Source organism: Triticum dicoccoides, chromosome 6B (assembly GCF_002162155.2).
Source record: "Triticum dicoccoides isolate Atlit2015 ecotype Zavitan chromosome 6B, WEW_v2.0, whole genome shotgun sequence".
Taxonomy (NCBI): Eukaryota; Viridiplantae; Streptophyta; class Magnoliopsida; order Poales; family Poaceae; genus Triticum; species Triticum dicoccoides.
In genome coordinates, this window is record NC_041391.1 from 373,731,264 (window position 1) to 373,743,499 (window position 12,236).

The following is a 12,236-nucleotide window of genomic DNA, read 5'->3' on the forward strand; positions in this document are numbered from 1 at the left end:
TGCTGCGCTACCTATCACTTGTTTATGAAGCCTCCCAAATTGCCATGTCAGCCTCTAACCTTTTCACCCTTCCTAGCAAACCGTTGCTTGGCTATGTTACCGCTTTGCTCAGCCCCTCTTATAGCATTGTTAGTTGCAGGTGAAGTTGAAGATTGCTCCAGAATGGACAGGATTATGTTGGGATATCACAATATCTCTTGTTTAATTAATGCATCTATATACTTGGTAAAGGGTGGAAGGCTTGGCCTTATTCCTGGTGTTTTGTTCCACTCTTGCCGCCCTAGTTTCCGTCATACCGGTGTTATGTTCCTTGATTTTGCGTTCCTTACGCGGTTGGGTGATTTATGGGGCCCCCTTGACAATTCGCTCTGAATAAAACTCCTCCAGCAAGGCCCAACCTTGGTTTTAACATTTGCCACCTAAGCCTTTTTCCCTTGGGTTCTGCAGACTCAAGGGTCATCTTTATTTTACCCCCCCGGGCCAGTGCTCCTTCGAGTGTTTGTTCGAACTAGAGCCACTTGCAGCGCCATCTCGGCGAAACTTGAGGGCTGGTTTTAGTTGTACGTAGTGTTCATCCGGTGTGCCCTGAGAACGAGATATGTGCAGCTCCCATCGGGATTTGTCGGCACATTGGGCAGCTTTGTTGGTCTTGTTTTACCATTGTCGAAATGTCTTGTAAATTAGGATTCCGAGACTGATCGGGTCTTCCTGGGAGAAGGATTATCCTTCGTTGACCGTGAGAGCTTGTGATGGGCTAAGTTGGGACACCCCTGCAGGGTATAAACTTTCGAGAGCCGTGCCCGCGGTTATGAGGCAGATGGGAATTTGTTAATATCCGCGTGTGGAGCCGTGATGGTCTCTTTTCGGCGGAGTCCGGGAAGTGAACACGGTCTTTGTGTTATGATTGTGCGTAAGTAGTTTCAGGATCACTTCTTGATCACTTCTAGCTTCTCGACCATTCCGTTGCCTCTCTTCTCGCTCTTATTTGCGTATGTTAGCCACCATATTTGCTTAGTGCTTGCTGCAACTCCACCTCATTACCACTTCCTACCCATAAGCTTAAATAGTCTTGATCTCGCGGGTTTTGAGATTGCTGAGTCCTCGTGACTCACCAGATACTATCACAACAGTTGCAGGTGCCGATGATACCAGTGCAGGTGATGCAACCGAGCTCAGATGGGAGCTCAACGAAGATCTTGGTCGTTACTATGTTTCATTTCATGTTGATCAGTAGTGGAGCCCAGTTGGGACGATCGGGGATCTAGCAGTTGGGTTATCTTCTTTTCTTTTGGCTTCGTCCGCAGTCAGACTATGTGTGTACTCTGAATGATGTATGAATTATATGTTCATTGTGTGAAGTGGCGATTGTAAGCCAACTCTTTATCCCATTCTTGTTCATTACATGGGATTGTGTGAAGATGACCCTTCTTGCGGCAAAATCACCATGCGTTGTGCCTCCAAGTCGTGCCTCGACACGTGGGAGATATAGCCGCATTGTGGGTGTTACAAGGTGGCTCCATCCCGGTAGAGATGGGCCTGGGTTCCCGACGGCCCCCGACTGTTACTTTGTGGTGGAGCGACAGGGCAAGTTGAGACCACCTAGGCGAGAGGTGGGCCTGGTGTTGGAAATATGCCCTAGAGGCAATAATAAAAGTATTATTATTATATTTCCTTGTTCATGATAATTGTCTTTATTCATGCCATAACTGTATTATCCGAAAATCGTAATACACATGTGAATACATAGACCATAATATGTCCCTAGTAAGCCTCTAGTTGACTAGCTTGTTGATCAACAGATAGTCATGGTTTCCTGACTATGGACATAAGATGTCGTTGATAACAGGAGCACATCATTAGGAGAATGATGTGATGGACAAGACCCAATCCTAAGCATAGCACAAGATCGTGTAGTTCGTTTGCTAGAGCTTTTCCAATGTCAAGTATCCTTTCCTTAGACCATGAGATCATGTAACTCCCGGATACCGTAGAAGTGCTTTGGGTGTACCAAACGTCACAACGTAACTGGGTGACTATAAAGGTGCACTACAGGTATCTCCGAAAGTGTCTGTTGGGTTGGCACGGATCGAGACTGGGATTTGTCACTCCGTATGACGGAGAGGTATCTCTGGGCCCACTCGGTAATGCATCATCATAATGAGCTCCCAAGTGTTTGGTCACGGGATCATGCATTACGGTACGAGTAAAGTGACTTGCCGGTAACGAGACTGAACGAGGTATTGGGATACCGATGATCGAGTCTCGGGCAAGTAACGTACCGATTGACAAAGGTAATTGTATATGGGGTTGATTGAATCCTCGACATCATGGTACATCCGATGAAATCATCGTGGAACATGTGGGAGCCAACATGGGTATCCAGATCCTGCTGTTGGTTATTGGCCGAAGAGCTGTCTCGGTCATGTCTGCATGATTCCCGAACCCGTAGGGTGTACACACTTAAGGTTCGGTGACGCTAGGGTTATTAGGAAGACTTGTATGTGATTACCGAATGTTGTTCGGAGTCCCGGATGAGATCCCGAACGTCACGAGGAGTTCTGGAATAGTCCGGACGTGAAGATTTATATATGGGAAGTTGTCATACGGTCACCGGAAAGTTTCGGGGGCATATTGGTATTGTACCGGGGCCACCGGAGGGGTTCCGGGGGTCCACCGGGAGGAGCCACCTCTCTCGGAGGGCCTCATGGGCCGTAGGGGGCAGGGAACCAGCCCCTGGTGGGCTGGGCGCCCCCCCCCCCCTTGGGCCCATGCGCCTAGGGTTTGGGGGGAAACCCTAGTGGGGGCGGCCCCCTTGCTTGGGGGGCAAGCCCCCTCCCTTGGCCGCCGCCCCCCCTCTAGATCTCATCTAGAGGGGGCCGGCCCCCTTCCCCCTTCTCCTATAAATAGAGGGGCGAGGGGAGGGCTGCATAGAACATCCAAGGCGCAGCCCCTCCCCTCCCCAACACCCCTCCTCCTCCGTTAAGAGCTTGGCGAAGCCCTGCCGGAGTACTGCATCTCCACCACCACCACGCCGTCGTGCTGCTGCTGGAGCCTTCTTCCTCAACCTCTCCTTTCCCCTTGCTGGATCAAGAAGGAGGAGACGTCATCCGCTCCGTACGTGTGTTGAACGCGGAGGTGCTGTCCGTTCAGCACTTGGTCATCGGTGATTTGGATCACGGCGAGTACGACTCCATCATCCCCGTTCTCTTGAACGCTTCCGCTCGCGATCTACAAGGGTATGTAGATGCACTCCTATCACTCGTTGCTTAGATGAACTCATAGATGGATCTTGGTGAAACCGTAGGAATTTTTTTAATTTTCTGCAACGTTCTCCAACAGTGGCATCATGAGCTAGGTCTATGCGTAGTTCTCTATTGCACGAGTAGAACACAATTTTGTTGTGGGCGTAGATGTTGTCAACTTTCTTGCCGCTACTAGTCTTATTTTGCTTCAGCGGTATTGTGGGATGAAGCGGCCCGGACCGACCTTACACGTACGCTTACGTGAGACAGGTTCCACCGACTCACATGCACTAGTTGCATAAGGTGGCTAGCGGGTGTCTGTCTCTCCCATTTTAGTTGGAGCGGATTCGACGAAAAAGGTCCTTATGAAGGGTAAATAGAAGTTGACAAATCACGTTGTGGCTTTAACGTAGGTAAGAAAACGTTCTTGCTAGATCACCTATAGAAGCCACGTAAAACTTGCAACAACAATTAGAGGACGTCTAACTTGTTTTTGCAGCAAGTGTCTTGTGATGTGATATGGCCAAAAGTTGTGATGAATGATGAATGGTACATTGTGATGTATGAGATCACGTTCTTGTAATAGGAATCACGACTTGCATGTCGATGAGTATGACAACCGGCAGGAGCCATAGGAGTTGTCTTAATTATTGTATGACCCGCGTGTCAATGATTTAACGCCATGTAATTACTTTACTTTATTGCTAAACCGTTAGCCATAGTAGTAGAAGTAATAGTTGGCGAGCAACTTCATGGAAACACGATGATGGAGATCATGATGATGGAGATCATGGTGTCATGCCGGTGACGAAGATGATCATGGAGCCCCGAAGATGGAGATCAAAGGAGCTATATGATATTGGCCATATCATGTCACTACTATATAATTGCATGTGATGTTTATTATGTTTATGCATCTTGTTTACTTAGAACGACGGTAGTAAATAAGATGATCCCTTATAACAATTTCAAGAAAGTGTTCTCCCCTAACTGTGCGCCGTTGCTAAAGTTCGTCGTTTCGAAGCACCACGTGATGATCGGGTGTGATAGATTCTTACGTTCACATACAACGGGTGTAAGACAGTTTTACACATGCAAAAACACTTAGGGTTAACTTGACGAGCCTAGCATGTACAGACATGGCCTCGGAACACAGAGACTGAAAGGTCGAACATGAGTCGTATGTAAGATACGATCAACATGGAGATGTTCACCAATGATGACTAGTCCGTCTCACGTGATGATCGGACACGGCCTAGTCGACTCGGATCGTGTAACACTTAGATGACTAGAGGGATGTCTAATCTGAGTGGGAGTTCATTAAAATAATTTGATTAGATGAACTTAATTATCATGAACTTTAGTCTAAAACCTTTGCAAATATGTCTTGTAGATCAAATGGCCAACGCTCATGTCAACATGAACTTCAACGCGTTCCTAGAGAAAACCAAGCTGAAAGATGATGGCAGCAACTATACGGGCTGGGTCCGGAACCTGAGGATCATCCTCATAGCTGCCAAGAAAGCATATGTCCTATATGGACCGCTAGGTGAAGCACCCATCCCAGAGAACCAAGACGTTATGAACGCTTGGCAGTCACGTGCTGATGATTACTCCCTCGTTCAGTGCGGCGTGCTTTACAGCCTAGAACCGGGGCTCCAAAAGCGTTTTGAGCAACACGGAGCATATGAGATGTTCGAGGAGCTGAAAATGGTTTTCGAAGCTCATGCCCGGGTCGAGAGATATGAAGTCTCCAACAAGTTCTATAGTTGTAAGATGGAGGAAAATAGTTCTGTCAGTGAGCACATACTCAAAATGTCTGGGTTGCACAACCACCTGTCCCAGCAGGACATTAACCTCCCGGACGAGGCGGTCATTGACAGAATCCTTTAGTCGCTCCCAGCGAGCTACAAGAGCTTTGTGATGAACTACAATATGCACGGGATGGTGAAAACTATTCCTGAAGTATTTTCAATGCTGAAGTCGGCAGAGGTAGAAATCAAGAAAGAACATCAAGTGTTGATGGTCAATAAAACCACCAAGTTCAAGAAGGGCAAGGGTAAGAAGAACTTCAAGAAGGAAGACAAGGATGTTGCCGCTCCTGGTAAGCCAGTTGCCAGGAAGAAGTCAAGCAATGGACCCAAGCCTGAGACTGAGTGCTTTTATTGCAAAGGGAAGGGTCACTGGAAGCGGAACTGCCCCAAATACTCAGCGGACAAGAAGGCCGACAACACTAAAGGTATTTGATATACATGTAATTGATGTGTACCTTACCAGTACTCGTAGTAACTCCTGGGTATTTGATACCAGTGCCGTTGCTCATATTTGTAACTCACAACAGGAGCTGCGGAATAAGCGGAGACTGGCGAAGGACGAGGTGACGATGCGCGTCGGGAATGGTTCCAAGGTCGATGTGATCGCTGTCGGCACGCTACCTCTACATTTACCTACGGGATTAGTTTTAAACCTCAATAATTGTTATTTAGTGCCAAGTTTGAGCATGAATATTGTATCTGGATCTCGTTTGATACGAGATGGCTACTCATTTAAATCCGAGAATAATGGTTGTTCTATTTATATGAGGGATATGTTTTATGGTCATGCCCCGATGGTCAATGGTTTATTCTTAATGAATCTCGAGCATAATGTTACACATATTCATAGTGTGAATACCAAAAGATGTAAAGTTGATAACGGTAGTCCCACATACTTGTGGCACTGCCGCCTTGGTCACATTGGTGTCAAGCGCATGAAGAAGCTCCATGCTGATGGACTTTTAGAGTCTCTCGATTATGAATCATTTGACACATGCGAACCATGCCTCATGGGCAAAATGACCAAGACTCCATTCTCCGGAACAATGGAGCGAGCAACCAACTTATTGGAAATCATACATACCGATGTGTGCGGTCCAATGAGCGTTGAGGCTCGCGGAGGATATCGTTATGTTCTCACTCTCACTGATGACTTGAGTAGATATGGGTATGTCTACTTAATGAAACACAAGTCTGAGACCTTTGAAAAGTTCAAGAAATTTCAGAATGAGGTAGAGAGTCAACGTGACCGAAAGATAAAGTTCCTACGATCAGATCGTGGAGGAGAATATTTAAGTCAGGAATTTGGTACACACTTAAGGAAATGTGGAATCGTTTCACAACTCACGCCGCCTGGAACACCTCAGCGTAACAGTGTGTCCGAACGTCGTAATCGCACTCTATTGGATATGGTGCGGTCTATGATGTCTCTTACCGATTTACCGCTATCATTTTGGGGATATGCTCTAGAGACAGCTACATTCACTTTAAATAGGGCACCGTCTAAATCCGTTGAGATGACACCATATGAATTATGGTTTGGGAAGAAACCTAAGCTGTCGTTTCTAAAAGTTTGGGGATGCGATGCTTATGTCAAGAAACTTCAACCTGAAAAGCTCGAACCCAAGTCAGAAAAATGCGTCTTCATAGGATACCCTAAGGAAACCATTGGGTATACCTTCTACTTAAGATCCAAGGGCAAGATCTTTGTTGCCAAGAACGGATCCTTTCTGGAAAAAGAGTTTCTCTCGAAAGAAGTAAGTGGGAGGAAAGTAGAACTCGATGAAGTACTACCTCTTGAACAGGAAAGTAGTGCAGCTCAGGAAAATGTTCCTGTGATGCCTACACCAACTGGAGAGGAAAATAATGATGATAATCAAGGTACTTCGGATCAAGTTGCTACTGAACTTCGTAGGTCCACAAGGACATGTTCCGCACCAGAGTGGTACGGCAACCCTGTCTTGGAAATCATGTTGTTAGACAACAGTGAACCTTCGAACTATGAAGAAGCGATGGCGGGCCCAGATTCCAACAAATGGATTGAAGCCATGCGATCCGAGATAGAATCCATGTATGAAAACAAAATATGGACTTTGACAGACTTGCCCGATGATCGGCGAGCGATAGAAAACAAATGGATCTTTAAGAAAAAGACGGACGCGGATGGTAATGTTACCATCTATAAAGCTCGACTTGTCGCTAAGGGTTATCGGCAAGTTCAAGGGGTTGACTACGATGAGACATTCTCTCCCGTAGCGAAGCTGAAGTCCGTCTGAATCATGTTAGCAATTGCCGCATACTATGATTATGAGATATGGCAAATGGACGTCAAAACGGCATTCCTTAACGGACATCTTAAGGAAGAACTGTATATGATGCATCCGGAAGGTTTTGTCGATCCTAAGAATGCTAACAAAGTATGCAAGCTCCAGTGATCCATTTATGGGCTGGTGCAAGCATCTCGGAGTTGGAACATTCGCTTTGATGAGATGATCAAAGCGTTTGGGTTTATGCAGACTTATGGAGAAGCCTGCGTTTACAAGAAAGTGAGTGGGAGCTCTGTAGCATTTCTCATATTATATGTAGATGACATACTCTTGATGGGAAATGATATAGAACTTTTGGACAACATTAAGGCCTACTTGAATAAGTGTTTTTCAATGAAGGACCTTGGAGAAGCCGCTTACATATTAGTCATCAAGATCTATAGGGATAGATCGAGACGCCTCATAGGTCTTTCATAAAGCACATACCTTGATAAGATTTTGAAGAAGTTCAAAATGGATCAGTCCAAGAAAGGGTTCTTGCCTATATTGCAAGGTGTGAGATTGAGCTCGGCTCAATGCCCGACCACGGCAAAAGATAAAGAAGAGATGAGTGTCATCCCCTATGCTTCAGCCATAGGATCTATTATGTATGCCATGCTGTGTACCAGACCTGATGTAAACCTTGCCGTAAGTTTGGTAGGAAGGTACCAAAGTAATCCCGGCAAGGAACACTGGACAGCGGTCAAGAATATCCTGAAGTACCTGAAAAGGACAAAGGACATGTTTCTCGTTTATGGAGGTGACGAAGAGCTCGTCGTAAAGGGTTATGTTGACGCTAGCTTCGACACAGATCTGGATGACTCTAAGTTACAAACCGGATATGTGTATATGTTGAATGGTGGAGCAGTAAGCTGGTGCAGCTGCAAGTAGAGCGTCGTGGCGGGATCTACATGTGAAGCGGAGTACATGGCAGCCTCGGAAGCAGCGCATGAAGCAATTTGGGTGAAGGAGTTCATCACCGACCTAGGAGTCATACCCAATGCGTCGGGGCCGATCAAACTCTTCTGTGACAACACTGGAGCCATTGCCCTTGCCAAGGAGCCCAGGTTTCACAAGAAGACTAGGCACATCAAGCGTCGTTTCAACTCCATCCGTGAAAATGTTCAAGATGGTGACATAGATATTTGCAAAGTACATACGGATCTGAATGTCGCAGATCCGTTGACTAAACCTCTTTCGCGAGCAAAACATGATCAACACCAGAACTCTATGGGTGTTCGATTCATCACAATGTAACTAGATTATTGACTCTAATGCAAGTGGGAGACTGTTGGAAATATGCCCTAGAGGCAATAATAAAAGGATTATTATTATATTTCCTTGTTCATGATAATTGTCTTTATTCATGCTATAACTGTATTATCCGGAAATCGTAATACACGTGTGAATACATAGACCATAATATGTCCCTAGTAAGCCTCTAGTTGACTAGCTTGTTGATCAACAGATAGTCATGGTTTCCTGACTATGGACATCAGATGTCGTTGATAACAGGATCACATCATTAGGAGAATGATGTGATGGACAAGACCCAATCCTAAGCATAGCATAAGATCGTGTAGTTCGTTTGCTAGAGCTTTTCCAATGTCAAGTATCCTTTCCTTAGACCATGAGATCGTGTAACTCTCGGATACCGTAGGAGTGCTTTGGGTGTACCAAACGTCACAACGTAACTGGGTGACTATAAAGGTGCACTACAGGTATCTCCGAAAGTGTTTGTTGGGTTGGCACGGATCGAGACTGGGATTTGTCACTCCGTATGATGGAGAGGTATCTCTGGGCCCACTCGGTAATGCATCATCATAATGAGCTCAAAGTGACCAAGTGTTTGGTCACGAGATCATGCATTACGGTACGATTAAAGTGACTTGCCAGTAACAAGACTGAACGAGGTATTGGGATACCGACGATCGAGACTCGGGCAAGTAACGTACCAATTGACAAAGGGAATTGTATACGGGGTTGATTGAATCCTCGACATCGTGGTTCATCCGATGAAATCATCGTGGAACATGTGGGAGCCAACATGGGTATCCAGATCCCGCTGTTGGTTATTGGCCGGAGAGCTGTCTCGGTCATGTCTGCATGATTCCCGAACCCGTAGGGTCTACACACTTAAGGTTCGGTGACGCTAGGGTTATTAGGAAGACTTGTATGTGATTACCGAATGTTGTTCGGAGTCCCGGATGAGATCCCAGACGTCACAAGGAGTTCTGGAATAGTCCGGAGGTGAAGATTTATATATGGGAAGTTGTCATACGGTCACCGGAAAGTTTCGGGGGCATATCGGTATTGTACCGGGGCCACCGGAGGGGTTCCGGGGGTCCATCGGGAGGGGCCACCTCTCTCGGAGGGCCTCATGGGCCGTAGGGGGCAGGGAACCAGCCCCTGGAGGGCTGGCCCCCCCTTGGGCCCATGCGCCTAGGGTTTGGGGGGAAACCCTAGTGGGGGCGCCCCCCTTGCTTGGGGGGCAAGCCCCCTCCCTTGGCCGCTGCCCCCCCTCTAGATCTCATCTAGAGGGGGCCGGCCCCCTTCCCCCTTCCCCTATAAATAGAGGGGCGAGGGGAGGGCTGCATAGAACATCCAAGGCGCAGCCCCTCCCCTCCCCAACACCTCTCCTCCCCCGTTAGGAGCTTGGCGAAGCCCTGCCGGAGTACTGCATCTCCACCACCACCACGCCGTCGTGCTGCCGCTGGAGCCTTCTTCCTCAACCTCTCCTTTCCCCTTGCTGGATCAAGAAGGAGGAGACGTCATCCGCTCCGTACGTGTGTTGAACGCGGAGGTGCTGTCCGTTCAGCACTTGGTCATCGGTGATTTGGATCACGGCGAGTACGACTCCATCATCCCCGTTCTCTTGAACGCTTCCGCTCGCGATCTACAAGGGTATGTAGATGCACTCCTATCACTCGTTGCTTAGATGAACTCATAGATGGATCTTGGTGAAACCGTAGGAAAATTTTTAATTTTCTGCAACATTCTCCAACACCTGGCCCTGGTCGGCGTCCACGGTTACTTCAAAATAACACGCTTAACGAGATCTTGGTATTTGATCTGAGTCTGGCCACTGGGCTATACGCACTAACCAACTACGCGGGAACAATTATGGGCACTCGACGTCGTGGTATCAGCCGAAGCCTTCTTGACGCCAGCGACTGAGCAGCGCGCGCCGGGTTGGACCGCGTAATGCAACTTCCTTTGTAATGGAGGTTGCTAGGTCTGCTCACCGGCCGCGTACGCAACATGCAGGTGTGCAATGGGCGATGGGCCCAGACCCCTGCGCGCATAGGATTTAGACCGGCGTGCTGACCTCTTTGTTGTGCCTAGGTAGGGCGGCGACGTGTTGATCTTCAGAGGCCGGGCATGGCCAAAGGGGATCGAGCGTGTTGGGTTATGTGGTGCACCCCTGCAGGGAAGTTGATCTATTCGAATAGCCGTGTCCCTCGGTAAAAGGACGACCCGGAGTTGTACCTTGACCTTATGACAACTAGAACCGGATACTTAATAAAACATACCAGACAAGTTCCAGAGACAACCCGGTGATCGCTTTCCCATAGGGCGACGAGGGGAGGATCGCCGGGTAGGATTATGCTATGATGCTACTTGGAGGACTTCAATCTACTCTCTTCTACATGCTTCAAGATGGAGGCTACCAGAAGTGTAGTCTTCGATAGGACTAGCTATCCCCCTCTTATTCTGGCATTCTGCAGTTCATTCCACCGACATTGCCTCTTTACACTTATACCCATGCATATGTAGTGTAGATCCTTGCTTGCGAGTACTTTGGATGAGTGCTCACGGTTGCTTTGCTCCCTCTTTCCCCCCTCTTTCCTTTTCTCCTCGGATGCCGCAACCAGACGTTGGAGCCCAGGAGCCAGACGCCACCATCGACAACGACTCCTACTACACTGGAGGTGCCAATTACTACGCGCAGGCCGCTGGCGACGACCAGGAGTAGTTAGGAGGATCCCAGGCAGGAGGCCTATGCCTCTTTCGAACTGTATCCCAGTTTGTGCTAGCCATCTTATGGCAACTTGTTTAACTTATGTCTGTACTCAGATATTGTTGTTTCCGCTGACTCGTTTATGCTCGAGCAATTGTATTCGAGCCCTCGAGGCCCCTGGCTTGTAATATGATGCTTGTATGACTTATTTTACTTTTAGAGTTGTGTTGTGATATCTTCCCGTGAGTCCCTGATCTTGATCGTACACATTTGCGTGCATGATTAGTGTACGATTGAATCGGGGGCGTCACAAAGACCCAAAAGTCAATGATCCGGAGCTCCAAACCGCAGCACCTGATGCCTCTGTTCCTGAATCGTCTGAGCCGGTTCTTGATATTCCACCAATGACCGTTGACCCACCTATCAATCAAGCCAACAATGACTCTTTAAATCCTGAAGCTTCAAGTACTATTAAGACAGCCGACGCACAAGACGATGACGTAGAGATCACAAAGACCGGCTTTAATGAGCTGGGAATCCCTACTGTCCTGGCCAAACACTCTGCCAAGGAAGAACATTGAGCCGCACAAAGTGCGATTTGATGTCGCCAATTATGCTCAGCTGGGCATTGGTGAAATTTACTCTGGCTTTCTCAGTCAAGTACACAGCATCCGTGAGCTTGAAGTTGACATGGTGAAGCAGATGCACCAGAAATTTGAGGTATAATCTCTCCCATTCTTAAGTAATGCATATCCCTGCCAGCCCCCAAGTTTACTGCTTATTTTGAATATGTTGTAGACTTGATCACCATGAACATGAATAATAACGTATGAAACAATCCTTTCAAAATTTGGCTTAAAGTTGTGTAGTTCTCATGAGCCGGTTATGGCCGGCTATAGCACCAAGGGGTCGT